Raw genomic sequence first — 24,791 nt, forward strand, 5'->3', positions numbered from 1 at the left:
GTTAGTGTGGTCCCACTAATGCCAGGGTTGCTGGTTCAATCCCCATAGGGGCCAGGAGATTTCCTTATCCTCTGCCGACACTGTTTGATCTTTTCGTGGTGGAATCTGATGCAAAGATGCCATATACGTGTACTTCAGACGAAACGAGGGAGTTGCAGGTTAAAAGGAAAGTGCGAGGCAGCGGACTGCCGCTATTGCGCCCAGTGGGAGCAGCGTGAGGAGGCCTCCCACAGCCACGTCCCTGAACCTCGACATTGGGCAGGTGCTGCACTGGAAGGTGGAGCTGAAAGGACACCAAGTCCGTGAAGGCGCTCTGTCTCAGCACTGTGCACACTGTGGGAGGCCTTGGAGGTGAGGGAGGGGGTGCTGCGCCTGGGCTGGCGGGTGCCCTCCAGCGGCGAGTTAAGGTGGCAGTTTGTGGTGCCGCGGCCAGGAACTGCGCGCCCCGGTGGATTTGGCCGCTGGGAGAAGTGCTGGTACAGCCAGCAGGGACGGATTATGAGCGGGACCTGCAGCAGTGGATGCTGCAAGTACACAGCTTCGCTTGAAGCAGCCTGACTCAGGCGGGGGTACAGCAGAAGCGATACTACTGTATGATCTGCACTGCAGGGGGACCCCTCTTAGACCTGGGGACCTCATCTGGGTCTACAACCCACGGTACCGCAAGGGCCTCAGCCCGAAGCTGGTTCTGGCCTGGAAGGTACCCTGGGAGGTCCTAGAGGTCGTGGGGGAGGTCTGCTACTGTGTCTGGTTTGGGAAGCAGGGGAGGGTGGTGGTCCTGCACCGAGACCACCTGGCACCCTTCAGGTCTCTCGAGGGGGCGCTGGAACCTGGAACAGGAGGACGCAAAGCAGCCTTGGGAGCAGCCAGGTCCAGATTTCACCGGGCCGGGGGGGGCTGAGGGGCCAGACCACCAGACTCCACCTCAACGCAGTGGATGCACTCGTTGGGTGCCACAAAGGCTGCAGGATTGTATGCTTGATGTAGACGGGCTATAATCATTAATAAGTCGATATTACCATGAATCTTTAATAATGACTAACAGCTCCAACTTCCAAGAAAATTATTTTCACCTGTAAAATTTTATCTTCGAATGGGTGGCAGGATAATTCATTTATAGACCTGTTACATCCTCAGTTAAAATATTTCCAAAATACAAAAGAGATTATTTGGAGAATTTAGAAGTAAAACAGACAGATTGCAGGCATTATTAGTTTAATGTAATGCAACAGGGTTCAGGTGGGCGCCCTTGCCACATTAGGTCGGCCCCGCACCGCCGGGGGCTCGAACCCAGGACTCCCACATCGCTCAGCAGGGACCCAGACCGGTGAGCCAAAGAGAAACCTCTCTACAGCCCAGTAGCTGTAGTCCTGCTATCACAGGGAAGGGCGGCAACGTCACCGCTCTGGTAAGCCGGCTCTTACACAGTGCCTGTCGGCCATATGCGTTACATTAACATCTGATTGCGCCGCAGGGTCTCTGACACATCACTTTTCTTAAGTCAGGTTTTTTGGTTGAAGAATAAAATAAATGCTGGATTTGTTTTGCCAATTGGCAGTATGTCTTCTGTATTGATAAGGAAGATTTGTTTTTCATCTTTGCAAGTTGTATGAATTTCTTTAAAATTAATGAGTGCTTGCGTTAATCTAAACCAAGACAACTGCCCTTAGCAATGAACTCTGTACCATGAAACACAAAGAAAGGCTAGGATAGCATTCGGACCCACGATTTCCTGTCTACACCAAGAGAAAAAAATGAGAAATGGCTTTTATCTGGCACTTTTCATGTGCAAGGAGTTCAATGTGCTTGACATCTCCCGAGGGTGACAGACCTGTGGGTTATTTGCGAAACTGCCTTTCCCTCCATTCGAACATCAGCAAATGTTGTGTTAAGAAGAAATGAGTTAACATGGTATGTGATCTAATTTACCAGAGCATGTGTTTTTCTATTGGCATTGTAAACTCTTGTGAATGTGTGCATAGATACCGTTAGTGGTTTCAATATAAGACTATAAAATGTCTTCTTTGTGTTATTCTGTATTAATTTGTGAAAAGATAATAAAGTTCTGCATTCTGTTATGGCTATAACGGATAACTTTGTGCTTCAATTTTGAGAAAGAGTAACAATAAAAGACATTTTGCAAGTTACTTGAAGATCTAGATAAAAAAAAACATGACGGTGAATGGAGGCATAAACAGGGCTCAAACCCTCAACAGACAAGTTATGAGACAGATGCCTTACCACTTGGCCATCATGCCATCATCATGCCATGATCTCTAGCTAGAAGCCAACTATATATGTTGAATCAACGCAAGTAATATTGTTGTTGTAATAGAGGCACAATCGGTAGAGCTCGCAACCCTTAAGTTCAAGATCAGGGATTCAAGGGTCCTTTTGTTTGTGTCCTTTCTGATCCCTTTTAATAGGACAGTGCAGGCAGGACGTGATAGCGTACAGTGACCCCCAATGTCTTATGACTTTGCGGGATTCAGCTTTCTTTCCACTTTGAGCCTCGATTCAGATATTTTTCTGAAATCATCGGGCGAGCAGGAGTTTGTCTAAATTGAGGGAGATCTGCTCAAAAGTATTAAACACTTCAGCGTTTATTGTTCAAACACCACACTTTGTCAAAACACTTCTACTTCTTAAACTAATAAGTAATGGTTTTTGAGCACGCATTGTAATTTTAATGCTGTTATTAAAAAAAACTTAAATTCACATAATGGAATTTGGACGGCGCAAAGTAGTCTAGCCCCTGTACAACTGTACATGCCCACTGATACGAGCTTAAAACTACAGTAGCATGAGTAGCACTAATAGCAACAACGTGTTCAACATTTCTCATGTCTTCTGCAGAGCCATCTTATCGGAAAGCGCTGACCGAGATAAAAGAGGACTTGTGGCTTCAGATCTGTTTTACAGACCGCTGCGTTGCTCTGTTCATGCAGACTATACGCTTTAAATTTATGTCATTTACTGCGAGCGTTCCTTTTCCAGGTTTTTCTGAAATTCCTCGCATTTGAGCCAGCACTGAAATATTTCATTCAGGTTCGTCGAATACATCATGGAAATGGTATTTCCAACGGAATGCTGTCACACATGAAACCTTTTTGTTATTTGGTTCTGCAAGTTTGAAAATTAGAATGAAATAGCAGCATCAAACCCGCTAATTCTCACAAATTGCATTGTGCTGCACCTTTCTTCTGCTGCTTTTATAATTCGGGCTTCAACATTTGAATGCATACCTTACTTTTGCTACTCACATTCAAGTGTTCATGAAGCTTTTTCCTGTCCATTGTGTTCTTGCTAAACAGTTTCTCTGTTTTCCTCCTATTGTGATTGTCAGTGAGCACAACAAGAGCAGTGTCAAGACAATTAAAAAAGACAGGGTAAAACGCTTGACTGTGGGGAGTGGGATTTGAACCTGCACCTCTATTTGTGGTTCACTGTGGTTCACTGGAGTCCCAAAGCTTTAGAAATGGCTTTATAACCTTTTCCAGACTGATAAATCTCAATCACTCTGTTTCTCATTTGTTCCTGAATTTCTTTGGATCGCAGCATGATGTCTAGCTTTTGAGGATCTTTTGGTCTAATTCACTTTGTCAGGCAGGTCCTATTTAAGCGATTTCTTGATTGAGAACAGGTGTGACAGAAATCAGGCCTGGGTGTGGCTAGAAAAATTGAACTTTCCAAAGATGTGATAAACCACGGTTGATTTATGTTTTAACAGGGGGGCAATCACTTTTTCACACAGGGCCATGTAGGTTTTGATTTTTTTCCCTTAATAATAAAAACCTTCATTTAAAAACTGCATTTTGTGTTTACTTGTGTTATCTTTGTCTAATATTTCAATTTGTTTGATGATCTGAAACATTTCAGTGTGACAAACATGCAAAAAAATAAGAAATCAGGAAGGGGGTGTACGGCAATGCTTGTTAATAAGACAGAATTAAGTGTTGCTGTGCTTTCCTAAATGAGGCCCCATCTCTCTCTTCATCTCTGTGGTGCAGCCACAGAGAAGCTATTCATGCAGGCTGATTTAAGATGTTTTCTTTTGATAAGGGACAGCTCCCAAGTGGGGATGCACTTAGCTAAGCCTGGCTATCATGATCAATGGTCATCCATTGGCGCCTATCTGTCTAGGGAGTGCCAGATGGACATCTGGACTGCATTCCTAAGTGTCAGGAGTAAGTGACTCATATCTCACCTTGATCAACCAATCAGGGACTGGTAGGGCCGAGTAACCCACGTGGGACTCTGGTGCCCATAGAACTTTCAGCCAATCAACGAGCTGAAGTTCCTCCAGGTAAAAACAGGCAACACAGAGAGCCTGGGAGATTCAGAAGAGATTCAGTGGAGAATTCTGTGGACTTTTCTAAAGGGAATTCAAAGGAGAATTCCAGGGCAGGATGGCCCAGGAGCAGAAGGCTCCCAAGGGCAGGTCATTCTCGCAGCGCGCCTCCTGACCATCCTGAGACTCAGCCCGGACAACCACGGAACAGCCAGTGTGTCCGAGTGCCAGAACTTTCCTTTGTTCGAAGAGTCTAGAGCGGAGGTTGCCAGAGAGTAACCAGAGGATCCACCCGAGGTTAGCACCAGCAGCAAGCCTCGTGAACAGGTCGGAAATGTGGACAGCTGAATCACTATTCAGAACTAGCTCTTCATCAGTAACGAACCGGTCCTCTTCCTGACTTGCTGGGACCCACAGTCATCTTTTCTCCTGTGCGCAAACTGTGCTAGTTAAAGCCAACACTAACTAGCCGGTCAGTGAGCATCAGCAGCGCACCGTCACAAGCCGCACAGCACAGCCTGGCACACAGCCAGAGAGCGCGAATTGGACTGCAACATCCTGAAACTGTTTCTTTGTGCCCGCAGGAGATCTGAATCCCCAGAGATTGGATGAGTATTCAACTTCACTGCATTACAGCTCGAGAATTAAATTGTTATCCCAACCAGTTGATATCAATTTAATTCCTAAGAGTTATGTACTTGTTTTGAGTATCTAATCTAGAAGTTATAACCAAGTTCATTTACGAAACGGTCTAAATGAATGATATACTGAACGTATGTCCTCTTGATATATGTAACACTTCGTAACTGACTGAATATATACCTTTTGTATTCTGATAACCCTCTCGATAAGATCTGTTAGGTTTACATGCATATTCTATGTATTAATAAATGTATCCTCATGTATTAGTACCTATCTGTGTGTGCGTTGTTTGAGTTATATCGCATGGTTGGATTCTAAAGCCATCAAAAGAATCAATTTTGTGATTTACTGCTACACTTAATAATTGTCCCAGTAACTGCCCAAATCCTACAGAACTGGTGCCTTCAGAGAGCACACTACACTAGCATTGAACTGTGTGTTGGATGCACATGAATTGAAGGAATGGGCAAACATAGCTGATGCGGATCCACAGATCCAACATATTAAGATGTTTATAATTAGAGGCAATTTGTTTAAATAATTGGGTATGGATACTGATGTGCAACAGAGTTGGAAAGGCTGTTTCCTTAAGCCAGCACTATAAAATATTTTATTCTCAGTGAGATGCTGCCATTTCATAGTGGGTTTCAAACACTGTGTATAGTTCCATCCACACAGTGCCTTTACTTCCATCCGTTTCTAATCTCTTTATCCAGTACAGAGGATTTGGAGCCTATCCCAGTAAGCAACGGACACAAGGCAGAATACACCCTGGACATAGTGCCAGTCCATCACAGGACAGACAGATACAAACACACACACCAGGGCCAGTTTTCCCATTAACCAATTAACTTACCAGTATGTTTTGGAGTGCGAGAGGGAGTCATATCACACATATGGAGAAAAACCATGTAACCCAGAGAGAACATGCAAACCCCATACACACAGGATGGCAGGAATTGAACCTAGGACCCCAGTGCTCCAAGATAGCAATGCTAACCACTTTGCCACCATTATAAATGGATGGACATCTTAGTTATCTTTCTAGTTCACAGGTTTGCATGCATAATTAAATTTTGAAAGCCACTGAGACATCAGGTACTACTGTTGTATTTATGAAAAAGAAACAAAACAAAAAGCATACTAACAACTGTGCCATCCTACTCTTTAGTTAATACAATTTATTATTTATAAACAGTTAACATTGTTAGCAAAATATTTTGAATTATATTTAACCCTATTTTTTCTTTAGTGCAACAACTTATTACAGTGCTAAATTTAATATTGATTGCTAATAGTTTATGCTAACACCTAACGTTCTTAATTAGATGTATTTAACACAGTGAACTAAGTGTAACATACCATTCAGAAATACAATCGAGAATAGTTTTGTGGTGTTTGTATGGATGAAATGTTTCTAAAATGTATAACGTAACAAAATTAAAGACGTTTAAAATCTGTAATCTTTCCACTTGTAATGTCATTAGACAGAACAAGAAGTTTCTGCTTTGTCTAAGGATGGTATCAAAAAGTAGTCTAAGTGGTGAGAAAGCTGTGCTTAATGATAATTAAGTGACTTAAAAGTAAAAAGAGATGCTTCATATTGCTTGATTATTTTAAAAACTAAGTTATAAATGCAGACGCGATTGCTGCCATAAGCACTCCAGGCAGGAGAACGTTCGTTTTGTACTGGTGCGCTCCACACCTCCTCCTTCTTTCGGTGCCGCGCCCCTCTCTGACGGAGCGCAGTGGGCGGTACGCTATTTTCAGAGCCTCCGATTGGGAAAAAAAGACCTGCTGATCACTTTCACACAACAGGAAGAGAAAAGAATGGGATTTTTTCTTTTCGAAACGTGTGTTGTCTTTATGAAATTCGTGTATTTTAAACGTTTAATTAAGAAGTAAAAACCTTACAGCGTACACAAAGATTCTGAGCTGATCACGAGGAAGAAAAATCACCCATTTTTCGCGCATATAAAGTGGTTTTTAACTCTCTAAACCTGTTTTTATATGTTTTAAAGTCGTGCAATGTCTAAGTTAAGCAGGAACACATCATTATATCTCATTTTTTATTTATTTTTTTTAAAATTTAAAAATCGTTTGCCCAGCCTACTATAAGAAGGGTGCCAGCGAGCCTTGCTCTCACTTACGGCCACACCCCCTTGAGCACGCCTGATCTCGTCTGATCTCGGAAGCTAAACAGGGATGGGCCTGGTTAGTACTTGGATGGGAAACTGCCTGGGAGTACCAGGTACTGTAAGCTTTTAAGCGCAGGAGGCGCCCTATCCCCGCTCGCTCGCTCATTCCCCTGTTCACACGTGCAGTGCGGCTTTTCCGTCTGTTTATTTGTCAGCTTTGGCGAGACACGGGTGCTTGTGTATTAGCGTGAGCGTTTTTTATTCTGATCATGAACAGTTTTACAAGTCGCAAAGGATCGAGGAAAGGTTTATTGCCAGCTGAAAAGAGACACAGCGCTTCGGCTGTGGAGACTTGTTCGGCTGGCGTTCGGGGAGTCGCGGTTTTCAGAATTGTATTGAGATCGTTTTCCACAGAGCTCAGATGTCAAAGCACAGCAGCAGCTCTCCACAGCGATCCTCTATAGCGCCCTTTCTCCCGCAGCTCCGTCCTCATTGGAAGGAAGCAAGAGTGAAAGGCTGAAGTGAAATAGAGCGTGGACGAAGGCAGTGAAGAGAGAGAACGTGGGAAGAAGAGAAAAACGCAAGGGAAAAAAGCAGCGTCGTAAAAGAGGTGACGGAGCTGTCCTCTCAATAAGAAGGGTGCTAGCGAGCCTTGCTCTCACTTATGGCCACACCCCCTTGAGCACGCCTGATCTCGTCTGATCTCGGAAGCTAAACAGGGATGGGCCTGGTTAGTACTTGGATGGGAGACCGCCTGGGAATACCAGGTGCTGTAAGCTTTTAAGCGCAGGAGGCGCCCTATCCCCGCTCGCTCATTCCCCTGTTCACACGTGCAGTGCGGCTTTTCCGTCTGTGTATTTGTCAGCTTTGGCGAGACACGGGTGCTTGTGTATTAGCGTGAGCGTTTTTTATTCTGATCATGAACAGTTTTACAAGTCCGCAAAGGATCGAGGAAAGGTTTATCGCCAGCTGAAAAGAGACACAGCGCTTCGGCTGTGGAGACTTGTTCGGCTGGCGTTTGGGGAGTCGCATTTTTCAGAATTGTATTGAGATCGTTAGCAGTATAAAGCGACACCTTTCGTCAAACTTTTGACAGGTACCACGCCCCCTTTTCCAGCCAATGGTCGTCCGCAGTGTTTGGTTGTCCCGCCCCCCAGCCATCCAATGGCGTGTTGTTATTTGTGCATGTCCTGCCCCCTCAGGAGCCAATGGTGTGGGTCGGAACCCCCACCGGCCGGTCGCCCCGGCGCCTCAGGGTCCCAAAGCCCCAAGTCGGCGCATCCCTCGCTTTAGGTGTGTGCAAGTGTGTATTGGTTTGGAAGGGAGCCATGTCTGCCGCGGGGTTGAGTGCGCTCTATTATAAAGCTAGGAAATCGGGCAGTTACTGCGGCGCGGGGAGTCTGTTGCGGGCCGCGAGATCCCGGGGTGTGAGCGGCGCCAGCCGCGGCCGGGTGGTCGAGTGGTTGTCCGGCCAGGCTGCTTATACGCTGCACAAGCCGGCGCGCGTACGTTTTAAGAGAAACAGGACGCTGGTGTCCGAAATGGACTGGCAGTGGCAGGCCGACTTGGTGGACATGAGAGAACACCACGAGTTCAACGACGGTTTCTGTTACATCTTAATGTGTATAGACATGCAGTCTAAATATGCTTGGGCCGTGCCGCTGAAAACCAAGACTGGTGGGGCCGTGACAGACGCCTTCCGAAATATACTGCAAGAGGGGCGTGCTCCTAAAAAGCTACAAATGGACGTGGGTAAAGAATTTCTTAACAGGACCTTCCAAAATTTTCTCAAACGTGAGAATATTGAACATTTCGTTACGGCCAGCGATGTGAAGGCTAGTGTGGTCGAGAGGTTTAACAGAACTATTAAAACAAAAATGTGGAGGTACCTGACACACAAAAACACCTTTCGATATGTCGACGTCCTTTCAGATCTTATTTACTCTTATAACCATAGTTACCACACGACTATTAAACGAACCCTGGCTTCTGTTACGCCCGACAACTCCCTTGAGGTGTGGAGAACGTTCTATGACGAGCACTTTAAGAGAAAACCGTCAAAGTTTTCATTTAATGTGGGTGATCGCGTGCGGGTTTCCAAAATAAGGGGAGTGTTTGAGAAGGGATATGAACAGACCTTCACAGATGAAATTTTCATTGTCAAAGAGCGGTCCGCGGCTCTGAGACCCTATTACAAACTGCAGGACTACGCAGGCGACGATATTAAGGGTTCCTTCTATGCCGAAGAGCTACAGAAGATAAACCCAGATGTTGAGAACGTCTACCGCATCCAAACAATTTTAGCAGCCATTTTGTTTTTGTGGCAAAAACTAACAGCTTTTGGTAAAGTGGCGCGGCTGGAGCGATAAATTCAATAGTTGGGTGAAGGCTTCTGAGGTCCGAGACATATAGAGGTGGTGAAAAATGAACCCCAATGGTTTCTATGTGACGCTGGCTAGTAATTCATCCTCAAAGATGTTTCCAAAGAACACAAACACGTGCTTCACAGAGCATCTGGCAAAGGCGATTGACCTGGACGGGGGCTGGGAAGTGGGCCTGGTCGAGCTGCACTATCCGCATACACTAAACACTTTTGATGAAGATGAAGTTTTTCTGTTCGTCAGCGAGGAGCTCAAGACTATCTGGACCCGTACCTTACCGAGAGGGTACTACGGCAACATCGAGCAGCTCTTGCATGAAATGAAACGGGCTGCTGAAAAATCCAAGTTAACGGCTGTAAGTCTTAAATACAACCCCATTAGCCGGTCGGTAAGGATTGTTAGTGATAAACGGTTTGTTATGCAGGTGCGTAACCGCCTAGCGCGGATGTTGGGTTTCAATTCGGGTGTCACGGGTGTAAAATCACCGCACCCCGTCGATATGACTGGCGGTTTTAACACCATGTATATATACACCGATATCATAGAACACCAGTTAATAGGTGACGTCTACGCACCGCTTTTGCGTTGTGTGCCCTTCAGAGGCATGGATGGTGAATTCGTCACAGTATTGTACGACAAACCCCATTACGTGCCGGTGAGCATCGACCATTTTAACAACATCACTATTGAAATAAAGACAGATCAAAACGAAAACGTGTAATTTGCATTTGGAAAGGTCATCATCAAGCTGCATTTCAGACCTGTGAAAGCGACAAACATCTAAAAGGATGACGGTCATCAAGAGCTACGGGGATCCTTCTCTGTATACGCACTACTACAAACAACAGGCTGGTTATGGATTACCAGGATTTTCAGGGCTACCGGTTCAGTACGGTGCTGGTATCGGGGGTATTTTCAGAGCGCTATTTAGAAAAGCTGTGCCTTTTCTGAAACGCGGGTTAGAAATAGCTAAGCCGCACATGGCATCGGCAGCTAAAAACATCGCCAAAGACGTGGTTGGCAACGATACAAGCGCGGTCATGTCTAAGGTGGCTGCACATCAGCAGGAAGGTTCGGGTCTAGCATACATCCGCAGGGTTGTCAAGAGAAAAAGACAGACGTCATCATCTCACCGTCGGGGGCCTCCGAAACCTGATAAAAGAACGGCTAAGCGCAGACAGGCAACTCATAAAAGCTTCAGGTCGACCAAGAAGAGCGTGACACACCGCAATCAACGAGACACGAAACAAGACATATTTTAAACATGGCTTTTGTTCATGGCGGGTCTGCAGAATGCGCCAAGTCGGAGCTGGACATATTTAAATCAGCACCTACCCAAACAAGCGTCAAGAAAAGCTTGTACATAGAAGTTCCACCCCTCACAGCCCTAACGGAAAACGCACCTCTGGAGTTCTACGTCGCAGGCAACGGAGAAGATTATTTAGATTTAAACAACACGCTGCTCTATTTGACCTGTAAAATAATGGAAGAAGACGGTCGGGACATTGATGCGGCAGCCCGTGTGAGCCTGGTGAAGTACCCCATCGCAGCCATCTTCAGCCAGGTTGACATCACCGTAGGAGACCGATTGATCAGCCAGACTAACAACTGCTATCCTTACAGAGCCTTTATAGAGTCGGTCCTGAACTACAGTGAAGAGACGCTGAAGGCGCAGTATTCAACAGGGCTCTTTTACAAAGACACAGCCGGGGAACACGAGTCCACAATTTTGGATGGTCCCAATCAGGGGTTCCGAAAAAGAGCATCATACACGACGCAAAGCCGAAAACTGGAGCTCCTGGATCACATTCACGCCGACCTGTTTTTTCAGGACAAACTACTACTGAATGGCGTAGACCTGAAAATAAAACTCACACGAAACAGAGATGCTTTCTGCTTAATGAACAACGCCAGAGAACACAAACTGAGCGTACTCTCTGCATCTTTGTTTGTGAAAAGAGTCAGAGTGTCACCCGGGGTCAGACTGGGACATGCCGAAGCACTCCTGACGGCCAACGCTAAATACCCCATAGACCGCGTACAGATGAAAGTCTTCAGCCTGCCTGCCGGGAGCCGTGTGTGTAACCAAGAAAACCTCTTTCTCGGACAATTACCCAAAGTGGTCATTTTGGGGTTTGTGGACAACGCGGCATTCAGCGGCAGTTTTACCCAAAACCCCTTCAATTTTAAACACTACAACGTTAACTTTCTGGCTCTCTACGCGGACGGTGAACAAATCCCCACTAAACCGCTTCAACCAGACTTCCAGAATGGACATTGCGTCCGTGAATATTTTAATCTGGTGGAAACAGCCGGGAAGCCTCTGAAAGACAAACCACTTCTGGTGGACCGCGAGGAGTACGCGCGCGGTTACACATTGTTCGCTTTCAACCTCAGCCCCGACGACGAGTGCACAGGACATTATTCACTTATCAAAACGGGTAATCTGAGAGCTGAAATACGCTTCGCGCTACCGCTACCCACTACAGTTAACATGGTTGTGTACATGCTGTTCGACAACGTGATAGAGCTAGATATGAGACGTCAAGTCATTTATGACTTCAGCTAAAAAGCACTGGAGGCCACACAACCTGCACATAAAGATGAACACCAAACAGCTGGAAGACATTCTAACCCGAGACCGCTACACCCGAGACAGTTTTCTAGGCGTGTTCCCCAGTGATGCCCTACCACGCGAGAGCCTGGCGTGGCCACTCTGAGTTTAATAGTTAATACTCACCCACACGACCGCCCCGGTGAACACTGGCTGGCTATTTACTTACCCGACGACGAGGGCGCAGAATTTTTCGACTCCTACGGATTTTCACCCGAAGCCTTTTCTTTCCCAAGAACATTATTGATTTCTTAAACAGAAATGCTAATTCCATATTTTACAACAACAGACAATTGCAAGATTCTTTTGCGGTGACCTGCGGTCTACATCGCGTCTTTTTTCTATACCATAGATGTAAAGGTTTATCTTTTAGAAACATTTTAGAACTTTATTCTACGAAAGCAATCCAGAATGACCGCATGGTGGAAATGTTTCTGAAAAACCGACGCCGTGTGAGACGGAGACCCCGATACCCTTTTAAGCCATTTGAAAATACGAATGTTCAATTATGCGGGTGTTTACGACAATTTAAAACGTCATAAATGTTAATCGACCGTCTAAAATAAAAATGAAATCGAACCATTTCGATGTCTGTGTGGTTATTATTTAAAAAGAACACAAAACATGAATTAAAATCAATACAATATTTTTATTATACATTCGCTGTTATAGCGCTCAAGCTTTTTTTAATACATGTTACATCCAAGCCATTTTCTTACAAACATTTTTAACTATATTGCTCACGCTTTTTAATATACATTTCAAGTCATTTATCACAAACACACATACCCAGAGAAAAAATGTTACAAAGACAACCATGTGGGTCTAGGTATTAATGATCGTCTCCTTTCAGCGGTTATCTTAGAGACCGGGTCGACCGTCGACAACTCTACTGGTTGTTTTAAAGTTTTGACTGACGCTGCACACCCCAGCGGGTCAGCCTTGAGTTTTTCAAGTAGCTCTCGGTTACCAGCGTTGGCTAGCAAGGTGCCCGGCACGTTGGTTTCTGCCATAGCCTCCATGAACACATCCCAACCTTTTGGCTTCTTACCGACCGCAACTGCTTGCTGCTGCGTGACAGCCCTGACAAGACCAATCATGTGAGAGCCCTCAACGGGTGCCCCCTTGTACACAAATTCCCCCTTTTTCATTCCAGGCTATTAATGGTTCATTGCGGGCCATGGTCTTTAACAATATCTTGGCATTTCTCCGGAACCGCTGAGACACTCTGTCCAAAATATACCCAAAGTCACTGTCGCTCGATGTCGGCGGTTGTGCTAACGTGAGTGATAGCTCGGCGGGTGCATTTTCCGGTAGTACAACAGTTAAAGTCCCCTTTTCGGAAGTCTCCTGGCGTACTAATGTCAAATACCGTTGTAACACCTGACTGTACAATTTCACTTTTTCATATTCGGCCAGATGCGAGTTCTGAAGAATGTCTCGCATTTCATCATCCAACCGACGGGTTGTTATTTTTTCGAACCCAGACCGCTCTCGGAGTCGATCGAGCTGTTTCTGAGGTACCAGGTGCATTTTTTCAGCGTGCTCCAATATTGACGTTGTAGAAGCCCCGTAATCAATGGTACTGCAATACTCAACAGGGTCCCGATAAAACCGCCGGACTGGTTCACCAAGAGTCTCTTTCTTTTAAGAGAAAGACCCTTTCGACTCAAAGTCTTTATAAGCTTACGCTTTCTCTTCAGGGTCCCAAACTGCTTAGCAGATAACGGTATGTTCCCTTTCAAGGTATTCAAGGCGATTTCAGCTATGGCCTGTACAAGATCATTTGTAGCCCTGCAGAGAATAGCTTTCCACTGCTTGGGGGCGGCTTTTACCAGAAAATGTAAGAGAGTCAGGTTTCTCCGAACGCGTGAAGACATGATGACGCCCCGAACGTGTTTTTTCGACTGAGTCTGTGGTTGTGAGATCACCGACTTTTAGATTTTTTAAATACATAAGCCGTGGGTACATCTGGGGGGAAAAGACCTGTTCGCAAGCGATAGTCATCTGGGGTGTCGGCATTTAAATCCACCAACAAGTAACCGAAAGGTTTTTTAGTAGCGTCATCGAACGCTTCCAAAAAAAATTTGGCTTTACCGGGGTACATCTGCCGGGACAGGGTTGTAATCTGTAGTTTATCTCTAGGGTTTTTAAACAGCACCATGTACTTTGTATTTAACGCGATGGTTCTACTTTTCCAGCCTTGACAAAACACATTTTGGACGATATACATGATGCTGAGGTTTCGGTGGTGTACGTATTTGGTAAAAGCTTTTTCTATCTCATTATTTTCACACGCAGACTCCATCAAATCAACAAATTTACTCTACCCGGCGGCAGTAGCTGGTCGTCGGAAAACGACGTCGGTAGTCCTTCTATAAACTGAATGTATGGAAATTTCACAAGCAACTCAGCGTATAGAGGTTGCCAGCAGCTGTAACACCAGACTGTGTTTTCGGGTTTAAGAGTCATAACGGTATCACCGTTCTCCAAGAGCTGTTTTATAAAATAACTTTTACCGCAATTCGAGGGTCCGGACAAAATGCATGAAAAAGGGTGTTTTAACCTGACATCCATCGTGTTAATATCCGTAGGGCAACGATGTCAAATTTTCTTGCAGCACCCGCTTGTCGTACACCACCTTCTGGGTTTTCTTTAAGGTCTGGGTCTCAATGCGCCAATCCTTTTTAACACGCACGATCATCGGCTGTTGAATAGAAATGTGTTTAAATTCCCGGCACTCTGCATAAGGGTTAACGCCATAGTCAAAAACCAAGTCCCGCAGACTCTTAAAGTTAACTTTTTCACAATTGTTCACATTGAGCGTAATGCCTTTTACCTTTAAACAGGCTTTCCCTCCAGACAGTTTGTAACCGTACGACTTGGGTCCTGTTGATACAAACTCGGTGATGTGTTGTCCAGCAGCGATTTCGCTGGTCAGCTCACCCAAGTAGTCACCCAGTTCCGGATTCCACTCACCCTCCCGGCTCACAAAGATAACGGAATCTGTGTCGTGGTACAGACAGCGGCCTTGCAAAGCATTTAGCAGATTGTATAACTCCAAGCGGGCATAGGCGGTTGTAAAGCTAGCGATGAAAATGTTAGTGTTTGAATGGCCTGTATAGTGGTGTTTAGTGTTTCCACGTAACACAGGCTGTGTTTTCATTGATAAACTCGCAGGCTGACACCTCATGATATGGCGTAAATAAGTACCTAAACAATTAATCGGGGTTTCTCACAATGGTGGTCTGTGGTACATTGTCTCTTTGTCCATACTTCCCCCACAAACTGTTCAAGGCAATTTTTGAAAGCTGTCTTTTGGCCGGATTCTTTTTAATGTTGACGGGGTCCAGCCGGACACCCTCTTTTTCATAATATTCGCTGATATATCTTTGTTGTTTCGCGACATCTGTACACCCCTCTGGAAACCCCAAAGCTTCCTGTTTCCCTTTCAGATGCAGTTTGATGTAGTCGGTAAAAAGATCGTGTGAGGTCTTTTCGAAATGCCAAATTTTGTAAATTTTACACACTCAATACCCCAGATCTAAGGCCATCTGTAATTCAGGGGTGCACCAGACACCAGTCAAGGCGCGATCTTCATCACCGTGCTCACAGGGGGTGGTCTGTTTTGTTTCAGCACATGTACGACACAGTGTGAAAAACAGTTTTTTGTCAATTTTGGTTAGAAGAACTGGAAAGTACAAATGTCTGGGTGGGTAAACTTTCACCTTCGCAAAACCGAAATACTGTTTTAAATCTCCAAAGTTGTTATAAATTATTCGGGGGGTGCCCTAGTAGGTATTTTTTAAGCTTTTTCACAAACGGATACAGACTGGTGAAATCATAGTAATGAATTTTTTCACCGGGTTGTGCAATGTAATGTAAACAAATAGCATTTGTTCTCCCCCTAAAAAGCGAATCGCGAGGTTGCAGAGGCATAACCATTTTCAACAAGCATGTCTCTGAACTCGTGCTCCCACAAAACACGCACGTTAAAACCTCTCATTTTGAGAAAATTAATTTTCACCATCGTCTTTCTGTACAACTAACCAAAAGTAGTGTTTGTCAGAGGATTAAAATCGTTTTCACAATTTCAAACGCTACAACCGTGAAAAAAGCAACCGTTGAACTCAAAGGCTGTCTGCACTCCGTCATTTACGGCATAACCATCCAGAAAATATGGCCCTACCTTGAACTCACCGGGTGTGGTTAACGCGTGTTGGATTTTAACGTGCTCTGTGTGATCGATGTGCATAAGCCACTGAATGCTGGGTGTAGAAAATCATTTTTGCTGGCGGTGGTAATTGTCATGGGGTAGCAACGCTATCGTTTCTTCCTGTAAAAACATAAGTCTGAACATGGCCATGCAGAAACTAGCGATGGTCACAAACTGAAAGGGGTCGATGCACACGACGCAGACGGCCCCTGACTCAGTCACGCGTGTCTGTCTGGTCATAGTCATAGTCATAGTCATGACCTCGTCCTGGAACCTGACACAGCCTTCTCTTAGAATTGCCACATCCAGCTGGCAGTAGCGTTTCACCTCTCTCTGTAAGTTAAACACACTTCCCTTGCATTCTTCATACCAAACCAAAAACTCAGCTTTCTCGCTCGGCAGCATGTAGTTAGCGCCAAAAAGTTCTGGCGGCAGCATCGGGCCGACATAATTTTGGTTTTCTGAAATGTTCATCAAGTGTGGAAAATGACCCTTAGCCCCGGGGAACCCCATAGCTGCTTGCAGTTTGCTTAATTTCATAGGTAGAAAGTTCAGAGAATCGATAAATCTGATGTTCAGAGCTTTTACGGTCATACACATTATCTTACCACCCTGATTAATTAGTTCAACGTCCATCATTTCAGCTAACAACTGTCTGATCACTAGGTAATTGTCATATCCCTTGCCATTGTGCGATATGAACGTATGGTTTTTGAAACGTCTATCGATAAATTTACACACAAAATCCTTTAGGCAAGTTTCACCATAAAATTCCCAGCTTCGTTTATTGTCAATATGAAGGGCGTGGACGTAATTTGGTATGTGTGTCCCCGTTTCTTGCATGCATTCAAAGTCGAAAAAAATGTAATTGTTTGAAATGTTGGGGTTGTCCAAAGGCGGTATGTAGCACAAATGTGTGTCTGGGGTGTCGATCACGTTGTTACAACGCGAGCACAGTTTCTTTACATTTGTGACTAGAGAGGTTATAAACCTCACATTTCTCACAAAAGACCCTGCGCTCACACTTACTAACACCTGACGATGCATTTCGAAAGTGTCTCGCCAAACACTGAGAGCTAAGACAAAAGACCTTACAGGCCGGGCAATTCTGAATTTCTGCATCAATTTTGCAACACTGGGGATCTAAACAGGTTTTACAAGCTTTAACACAGGCGTGTGCGTTCTTGTGGCTATACGCCACATGGCAGTTTGTGCAAAAATACGCCGACCCCACAAAAGCTTTAATATTTAAAACCCCATAAAAATGCTGTTCATGCAGTAGAACAAAAAGTATTTTAGAAATTTGGTGGTGTGGGCCCCGTTGTAAAATATTTCCAATCACCCTGGTCGTGATACAAAATTTTAATGACCACCTTTAAATGTTTTGCAAAAGCGGTAATGTCTGACAAACTAATTTTCCGATTCTCTGGAAAACCCAACTCTTTGTGCATTCGTTTAGCGCCCTGTAACATTTCCCCATCGGTACAACCTTCATTTAACAAACCGTACACACACCCGGCGAAACACAGATTACCGCCCGTGTACTGTAAGTTGATAAGGTGTGCTTTTTTCTGAGCAATTACCCGGCTGTACAGAACGAATTTAAATCTTCGGCGGGCACCCCCCTGCATATTCCTAACTATCGTTACCACTAATCGGTGTCACGACCACCAGGCAGTCAAGACCAACTCGTAAGTGAGCTAATCAGCCCCAGCAGCGGGTGATTAATTACAAACGCCGCCGCACGAGTTAAACCACCTGCTCACACTCACCGTGCGGTGCGCACTGCTATTTATACCATCTTCACCTGCTCCCCGCTCCCCCCCCCCACGTGCCTGCGTCTGCACTGGATCCTTCGGAACAATCGGAGGCTGTCATCGTGAGAACCTCTGTGTTGCTCTGTAAGAGGTCTGAGATGTGGCTTAAAAAATCAGCAGCATTTAATTCTCCGGGTTGTCTCCTGCGTGAGAACAAGGGTTTGTTAAAACCACCTGCAGTCAAACGCAGCTGTACAAAATCATTCACCCCGATGTTTGGAGAAAGTTCATCCAATATTCTCTGGACTGCACCATGCACAGTGTCTATAGCCTGTACATACGAGGCTATTCTGTGGAGATTAACAAAATGAAATTCTTCATGGTGCTCTGTTGCTCTAAAATAATTATAAGCCCTGTTATAACTACGTATACGCTCCAGGAAAACTAAGGGGTCTCTATTCGCCCCTGCACCGCCACCAACCCGATTCAGATCGTTCAGTACAACCGGTTCTCGGTTACCGACATCCTGTTCTGCTGCAACACCCTTGGGCCTTAAGTTATTTTCTACCACTGCATTCTCATTGCGTGGTTTGGGCGGCCCTTTGGAAATCTGATGCCTCTCTCTGAATCTTTGATGACGCAACAAACATGCTTTTGCCAGTTTAATTCTTTTATTTATGTACAAACGATGGTGGCAAGCAGTCAGTCTTTTAAACACTTTTTAGACTGCATGCTTAGTCATTTATCACCGGGGATTTGCACCAATGAAGCATGAAATATCATCATCATCATGGTCTGAAATCCTGAGCTTAGAGCGGCATCTTCTGTAGAAATTATATCCAAGAGGTTAGCGGTGAAAACCTGGATCTGTTTTGGAAACAAGGTCTGTACACCGGCTAAAACCGCTCTTAGACGCTCTAAAGCTTGTTTTTTGGACACCTCATTAGTGATTGCCGTTGATAGTGACTGTGTAATACCGCGCACTGAATCTAGCACATCATCCAACACCAAGTCTTTAGGTGGGTTATGATTTCTCTCCGCAGGCTTGACACGTCTGGCTTTGGTCAGGGTCTTGACAGCTGTCTCCAATGCAGTCACCACCTTAGGGTCCGACGTTTCCGCCACATTTGTTTCGCCGCTCGTCGATACAGCTGCTGTGTGAAAAAATAAAATACTTTTTAATACCACGCCAATGCTCCACATCTCAAAATTGGAAAACTACGCTGTGATAAAAATAAAAGACTTTTCAACACAACAATCAATGAAATCTAAACTGTCAAAATCAGAAAACTATGATAAAAACGATACACATGTGGTGCATCCTTACACAAAGGGCTGTGGGTGAATGGAACAAATTACCCGGACATGTTGTTACACCGGTTTCCTTGACGGCGGTGGTGGCGCTAATGGGTCAAGCGGCGTGCTAACGGCCTATAGACCCTCGCACAGACCAGTCGCTTTTAACTTTAAAAGCTAAGCAGTTTTAAAATAAGGTTTTTTAACACTCCCAAACAGAAAACTACGCGAAGTAGGATCTTTCAGCGAATTAACATCCTAACAAAAGAAGTAACGTTTGCCCTAAGTGGATCATAACACATCTTGACCACGCTTAAATTATATTAACCTTTGCTTGTTGGTTTCAGACGTTTTGAGCTCGTTGACCCAGTTAACGTGTTGGCTCATCGCAGTTTATTTTTTGAAGGTCCGGGGTCTGCACGGAGTGGGAAAATACCATTATTGAAAGAACTCAACACCGCAAATTACCAAAAAATAGAAAAACGGTGGGGATTTTTATTATAGACATGTTTAAATGGCCATGCTAAAAGAATGTTTTATATAATAGCGACCTCTTCTCTCAGGCGATCTGATAATATGCCCCGCACCCCCTGGTATGACGTGAACATCTGCATGTTTTTTGCGGTGGGATTGTAAACCCCAAACAAGGTTTTTTAAATGTGTAGCGACTTGTCCCTTCGCCCGCGTCTGTGGAATAGACACATACGAGTTTTGGTGTGGAGTATGTACCCCGGTGTCTTTAAGACTCACATGGTCGTAAAGCGTTATTCAAAACATTGTCGTAAATACTCACCAGTGTTGGGCTGCGCCATAACTGGCCTTTTTACAGCTGTGGTTTTCGGGGCTAGTGGAAATGAATGGATACACACAGTCACGACCACATTACGGAACAACTCCCTGGTATTTCCATTATAATAATTCAATATTACCTAGTATACAACTATTATACAACGTTTTGTAACTATAGCAAACATGAGACATGCACCATGACGTTGTAATTGTCTCACAAAAAGCCGGATATACATACCGCTGAAATTCGTGGAGTCTTCGTCTATCAAGTCGAGCAATGTTAAGTCTGTAAATAGAATATCTTCAGACTGTTGAAATTGATCGGCGTGATCCATTCTGACGAGTTAGGCGATAACGTGAGACTGTAAGAAATGGAATGCAGCCAAAACTTCGCCTGTTAAACCGCTGGTACTTATACACAAACCGATAAACTCTTCTAAGAAACCCCCCTACATAAAACCATTAATCTTCGGTATTGTTGGGTGTGCACGTACTGGGCTGTAGAAATTAAGAAACATTTTAGAAAACGTTTTAGTCCAATATAATGTTAAAATCTATATTTATATCTATATCTATATCTATATCTATATCTATATCTATTTTAAGGCATACAACGGTGTCTAAATTTCATAGCTGTTAAAACGTGTTGAAAATGTGCCACGGTGTCTGTGTTTGATTCACCAACAGACCGCTAAGAATATTATCAAGCAAAATGTTTTTTATTAACGCTATAAGAAAATGTATCTGTTCTTTATAGGGACGTGTTCACAAACCAAGCTTGACGTTTTGAGGTTTTATTTTTTCGCGCTGCGCTGTTATGAACATTTTTGCGTGAAATACATGTGGTGCTTGTAAATTAGAAAACTTTACACGAATTTAAAGTGTTTGTTAACTTTCCCAGGGGGTCAATTTTACCCCCACCCTCCACTCTGCATTCCAGAGCCTTTAACTAAGCCCCCCACACACCGCACGTCTCCAAAAATCACAAATTATCTCTACTAGGTGATTTTAAAACTTTAAGACCAATCCGTTAAAGTATGAAGAACAACACCCCATCATTTGTTGCCTATTAATACCTTAAAGACTTTTACGCTTGCGATGTGTGGAAATTTATCTCAAACTTTCGAAAAAGCTGTCGCGAATGTGTTATTAAAAATAAACTGTGTCTTATTACATTATTTTAAAAACTTTAAGACCAAACCCGCGTGTTTAAAATTTATTTTCTGGGAAACACAACATTTGTGTTTGGGTTGTGTGTTAATACTTTTAAAGTTTAAAACTTATAAACTGATATGTGAATACTTTTCGCTCTCGATAAAACAAGGGGGGGGGGGTCATCACAACATTGGTTGTGATGCTTTTTAAAGCATCACAACCAATTGAAAAATGTCTTGTGTTATGTAGGCGTGGTTACACCATTGGCGCATATTCTTAAACGCTCCGGACTGACAGGGTCGCAGCGCGTCCTTGGCGCTGTCAGACACCGCCCCTTGTTAGGAGCTGCGGAGATGGCTTCTTTGTGTGGAGAAACAACGGGGTCTGCTACTCTACAAAGTGAAGAGGTAGGCGGCTAAAATATTTTTTCTGATCGTGGAATTGTTGTATCGGTGCTTAGCGTATGTCATTTTAATTCTTGGTCTTCTTTTTAGCAAAACCCGACCCCACCCTCTGCACCCTGTGACAGCGGCGGGGGTGTGAGTTCAGCTGGGGTACCAGATGTTGAAGAACTGCCGGGTGCTAGCGATGATACCACGCTACAAATGGTAAATATTAACGAAAAACCTTAGCTCAAAAGTTTTTTAAGCCTTTCTTTTCTTTTCCTTTAATAGAATAAAGAGGATGTGGACGGGTTAATCTTCAGCCTACCGGCACAACTGAATGTTTCGTGTCTATGCTTGTGTGTTCGGCCAAATGTTAATAAAGCTGATGCCCAACCAGGTTTAGCTAACGATGTCCCTAATGAGCCCGATGTTATGCCCCAGATTGTGAAAGCAGTAGTTTATTGCATCTTCAAACACTGTTTAAAGGGGGTACTGGTTGATGACTGCCCGGCCTGTTTGATTGACCATCCTGGGCAGCGGGGTCACACATGCCTGTCTGTCGGCTACACAGATGGGTTTGAAGATGTGACGTTTGCCGCTTTAGAAATTTATAAGTCTCTCAGTTTAGCCTGAATTTTATCGACTGTTCTGTACACCGCCAGGTGTCTGGGTTCGTACACCATTAGAAATGACACTGAGCGGTGCATAAAACGGTTGCTGAAAAATATAATTGAGGACCGCTCCCCATACGAGCATGTACACACCATACTTGAACAGCTGGATGAAAAATTAGTAGATGTGACTTTTGATGCGTTGCAAAAGAAACACTATTCTTATTTTTACAGATGCAAAAAAAAAGATCTATGTAAAATATGAATACAGATTTCATTCTGTTTTACAGACCCGGGTGTGCCATCGTCCGAAGAATGAAGAATTTCGAATGTATACGTCTGAATTCTTACTAAGAGTGCTTTACACACTTCTCTCTACAAAGCTTGATATGCAAAACAAAGAGTCGAATGCTAATATCCTTAAATTTGTTAAAGAGATAGATGTGTATGTCAAGAACTTGAGTGAAATTATTGCAGATCTGATGTTTTCAGATCAGAAATGGAAGCCTGGGGTGTAGGGGAAGCCTACAGTGTGTATTCCAAAATACATTGTGTTTTGCACAGAATCTGTGGTAACACCATCCCGCTGAGTACGCAGGCAAATGTTTTTGCCCTGCTAGATCGGATCGCCCAGTGTGGTTTGCATGGCTTTAGACATGGGGAGCGGAAGGGGGTTATGAATGCTTTTTCAGATGCCTCAAAGTTTCTCAGCAATGTTGGGGTGGTGGTTACGTGTACCGAACTAATTGTCCGCACCAACATTTAATTGTTAAATGCAAACAGGAGCCGGTAACGCGTGTGTGCTGCGTTGTTTCAGTGTTTGAAACACCTACTGTTGAAATAAAGCGGTTCACATTTCACATGGTGTTTGTCCTGCGAGTTCTTTCCGTGAGACTTTACGCAGTCAGTGTGTGTGTGCTTACAACCCTGCTGCTTTTGAGACACGGCTTGTGCAGCGTATAAGCAGCCTGGCCGGACAACCACTCGGCCACCCGGCCGTGGCTGGCGCCGCTCACACCCCGGGATCTCGCGGCTCACACCAGACTCTCCGTGCCGCTGTAACTACCCGATTCCCTAGGTTTATAATAGAGCGCACTCAACCCCGCTGCAGACATGGTCCCCTTCCAAACCAATACACACTTTCACACACCTAAAGCGAGGGATGCACCGCCTTTGGGCTTTGGGACCCTGAGGCTCCGGACCGACTGGCCGGGGGGGAAGGCGGGAGTTCCGACCCTTAACAACACACCATTGGCTCCTGAGGGGGCGGGACATGCACAAATAACAACACGCCATTGGCTGGCAAGGGGGCGGGACAGCCAACCACCGCTGACTCCCATTGGCTGGAAAAGGGGGCGTGGTACCTGTCAAAAGTTTGACGAAAGGTGTCGCTTTATACTACTCAGAACACATGTAAGACTTACACACAGCTTTTAATATGCTGTAGTGAATTTGCAGGTATCCTGGGGAGGGAAGAGAACTGATATTAAGGAAATACATATTTAAAGGGGATGTAAGTATTAAATGTGTTTTGTCACATCTGGGTGTTAACTGAATAACTTTTTAGCATTATTTATTGTGTTTTGACTCTATACTTGTGTTTCTCAGGAGACAGCAGAAATATTGATGTTTACATTTATATTCACATTCCCGGTGATATTGACTTAGGTACTCCACTATTTACTTGTAGTTTGACTGGTGTCAAAAGTTGAAAATCTCTGCAAACATCAAGATGGCTAAGGACGTGGAAAGAAACTCAATCACATTTAGAGAAGGTAATCTTTAGATCGGATTAATTCGAAGTGTGTCTCTGGGTGCGTTTGATCTACCAACGTTGTGTTTAACTGAAGGACACCCTGACTGAGTGTGCCATAGAAACTGACATTTTTTGTATTTTTTCTACATTCACAGATTTTTGGCTAAAGTAAAAAAAAAAAATCGTTGTCATTTTCTTGCCAGCTGGCAGTAATTCTTTTGCACTGATAAGAAAGATGAGCATTTTATCTTTCGCAATGTGTGGATTTCTTGAAAAACAAGTTGTGCCAAAAGCGAAATGAAAACTTCATTTAAACATAATGCAGAAGCATATTGTCTGTAACAATAAACGGTGGGCGAAGACAGGAAGTAATGCACTGCTGGGATTTGAACCCAGGATCTCCTGTTTACTAGACAGGCGTTTTAACCAACTAAGCCACAGCGCCGGCAAAGCACTGTCCTTTTTCAGCCAGTTGGACACACTGCTCTGTTATATCTTCGTTCGGTGTGCGGTGAGCCTGCTCACTGAGCAAGTTGAGAAAGGATGTGAAATGGCTTTTATCCGCCAATTTCATTACCAAGTTGCTCAATATGCTTTTGATTATCTACAGGGTGTCTAGTGCAACACAGGCGATGGACAGCTGGGATTTGGAGCCAGGATTTCCCGTTAACTAGACAGGTGCTTTAACCAACTAAGCCACGGCGCCGGCAGAATTCTCCTCTTTTACTGCCCCTTGGACACACCGCTCGGAGACACCTG

The 24,791-nt window shown here is 44.4% G+C and overlaps 2 long non-coding RNA genes and 2 pseudogenes across 2 annotated transcripts; 3 read left to right on the top strand and 1 right to left on the bottom strand.

The window, feature by feature from the left end:
- Positions 1-7,077: 7,077 nt before the first annotated feature.
- On the top strand, positions 7,078-7,196 carry LOC148670758 (5S ribosomal RNA; annotated as a pseudogene).
- A 535-nt stretch (positions 7,197-7,731) lies between these two features.
- On the top strand, positions 7,732-7,850 carry LOC148670759 (5S ribosomal RNA; annotated as a pseudogene).
- A 10,951-nt stretch (positions 7,851-18,801) lies between these two features.
- On the bottom strand, positions 18,802-19,947 carry LOC148670760 (uncharacterized). Its single transcript, XR_015937169.1, has 3 exons — positions 19,887-19,947; positions 19,664-19,750; positions 18,802-19,193 (listed from the first exon to the last, which is right to left on the bottom strand). It is a non-coding gene; the product is annotated as an uncharacterized LOC148670760 (long non-coding RNA).
- A 205-nt stretch (positions 19,948-20,152) lies between these two features.
- Positions 20,153-22,850, top strand: LOC148670761 (uncharacterized). Its single transcript, XR_015937170.1, has 4 exons — positions 20,153-20,235; positions 21,529-21,686; positions 21,774-21,887; positions 22,567-22,850. It is a non-coding gene; the product is annotated as an uncharacterized LOC148670761 (long non-coding RNA).
- Positions 22,851-24,791: the final 1,941 nt, after the last annotated feature.

The sequence above is a fragment of the Lepisosteus platostomus genome, chromosome 5 (assembly GCF_059453375.1).
Source record: "Lepisosteus platostomus isolate fLepPlt1 chromosome 5, fLepPlt1.hap1, whole genome shotgun sequence".
Classification (NCBI taxonomy): domain Eukaryota; kingdom Metazoa; phylum Chordata; class Actinopteri; order Semionotiformes; family Lepisosteidae; genus Lepisosteus; species Lepisosteus platostomus.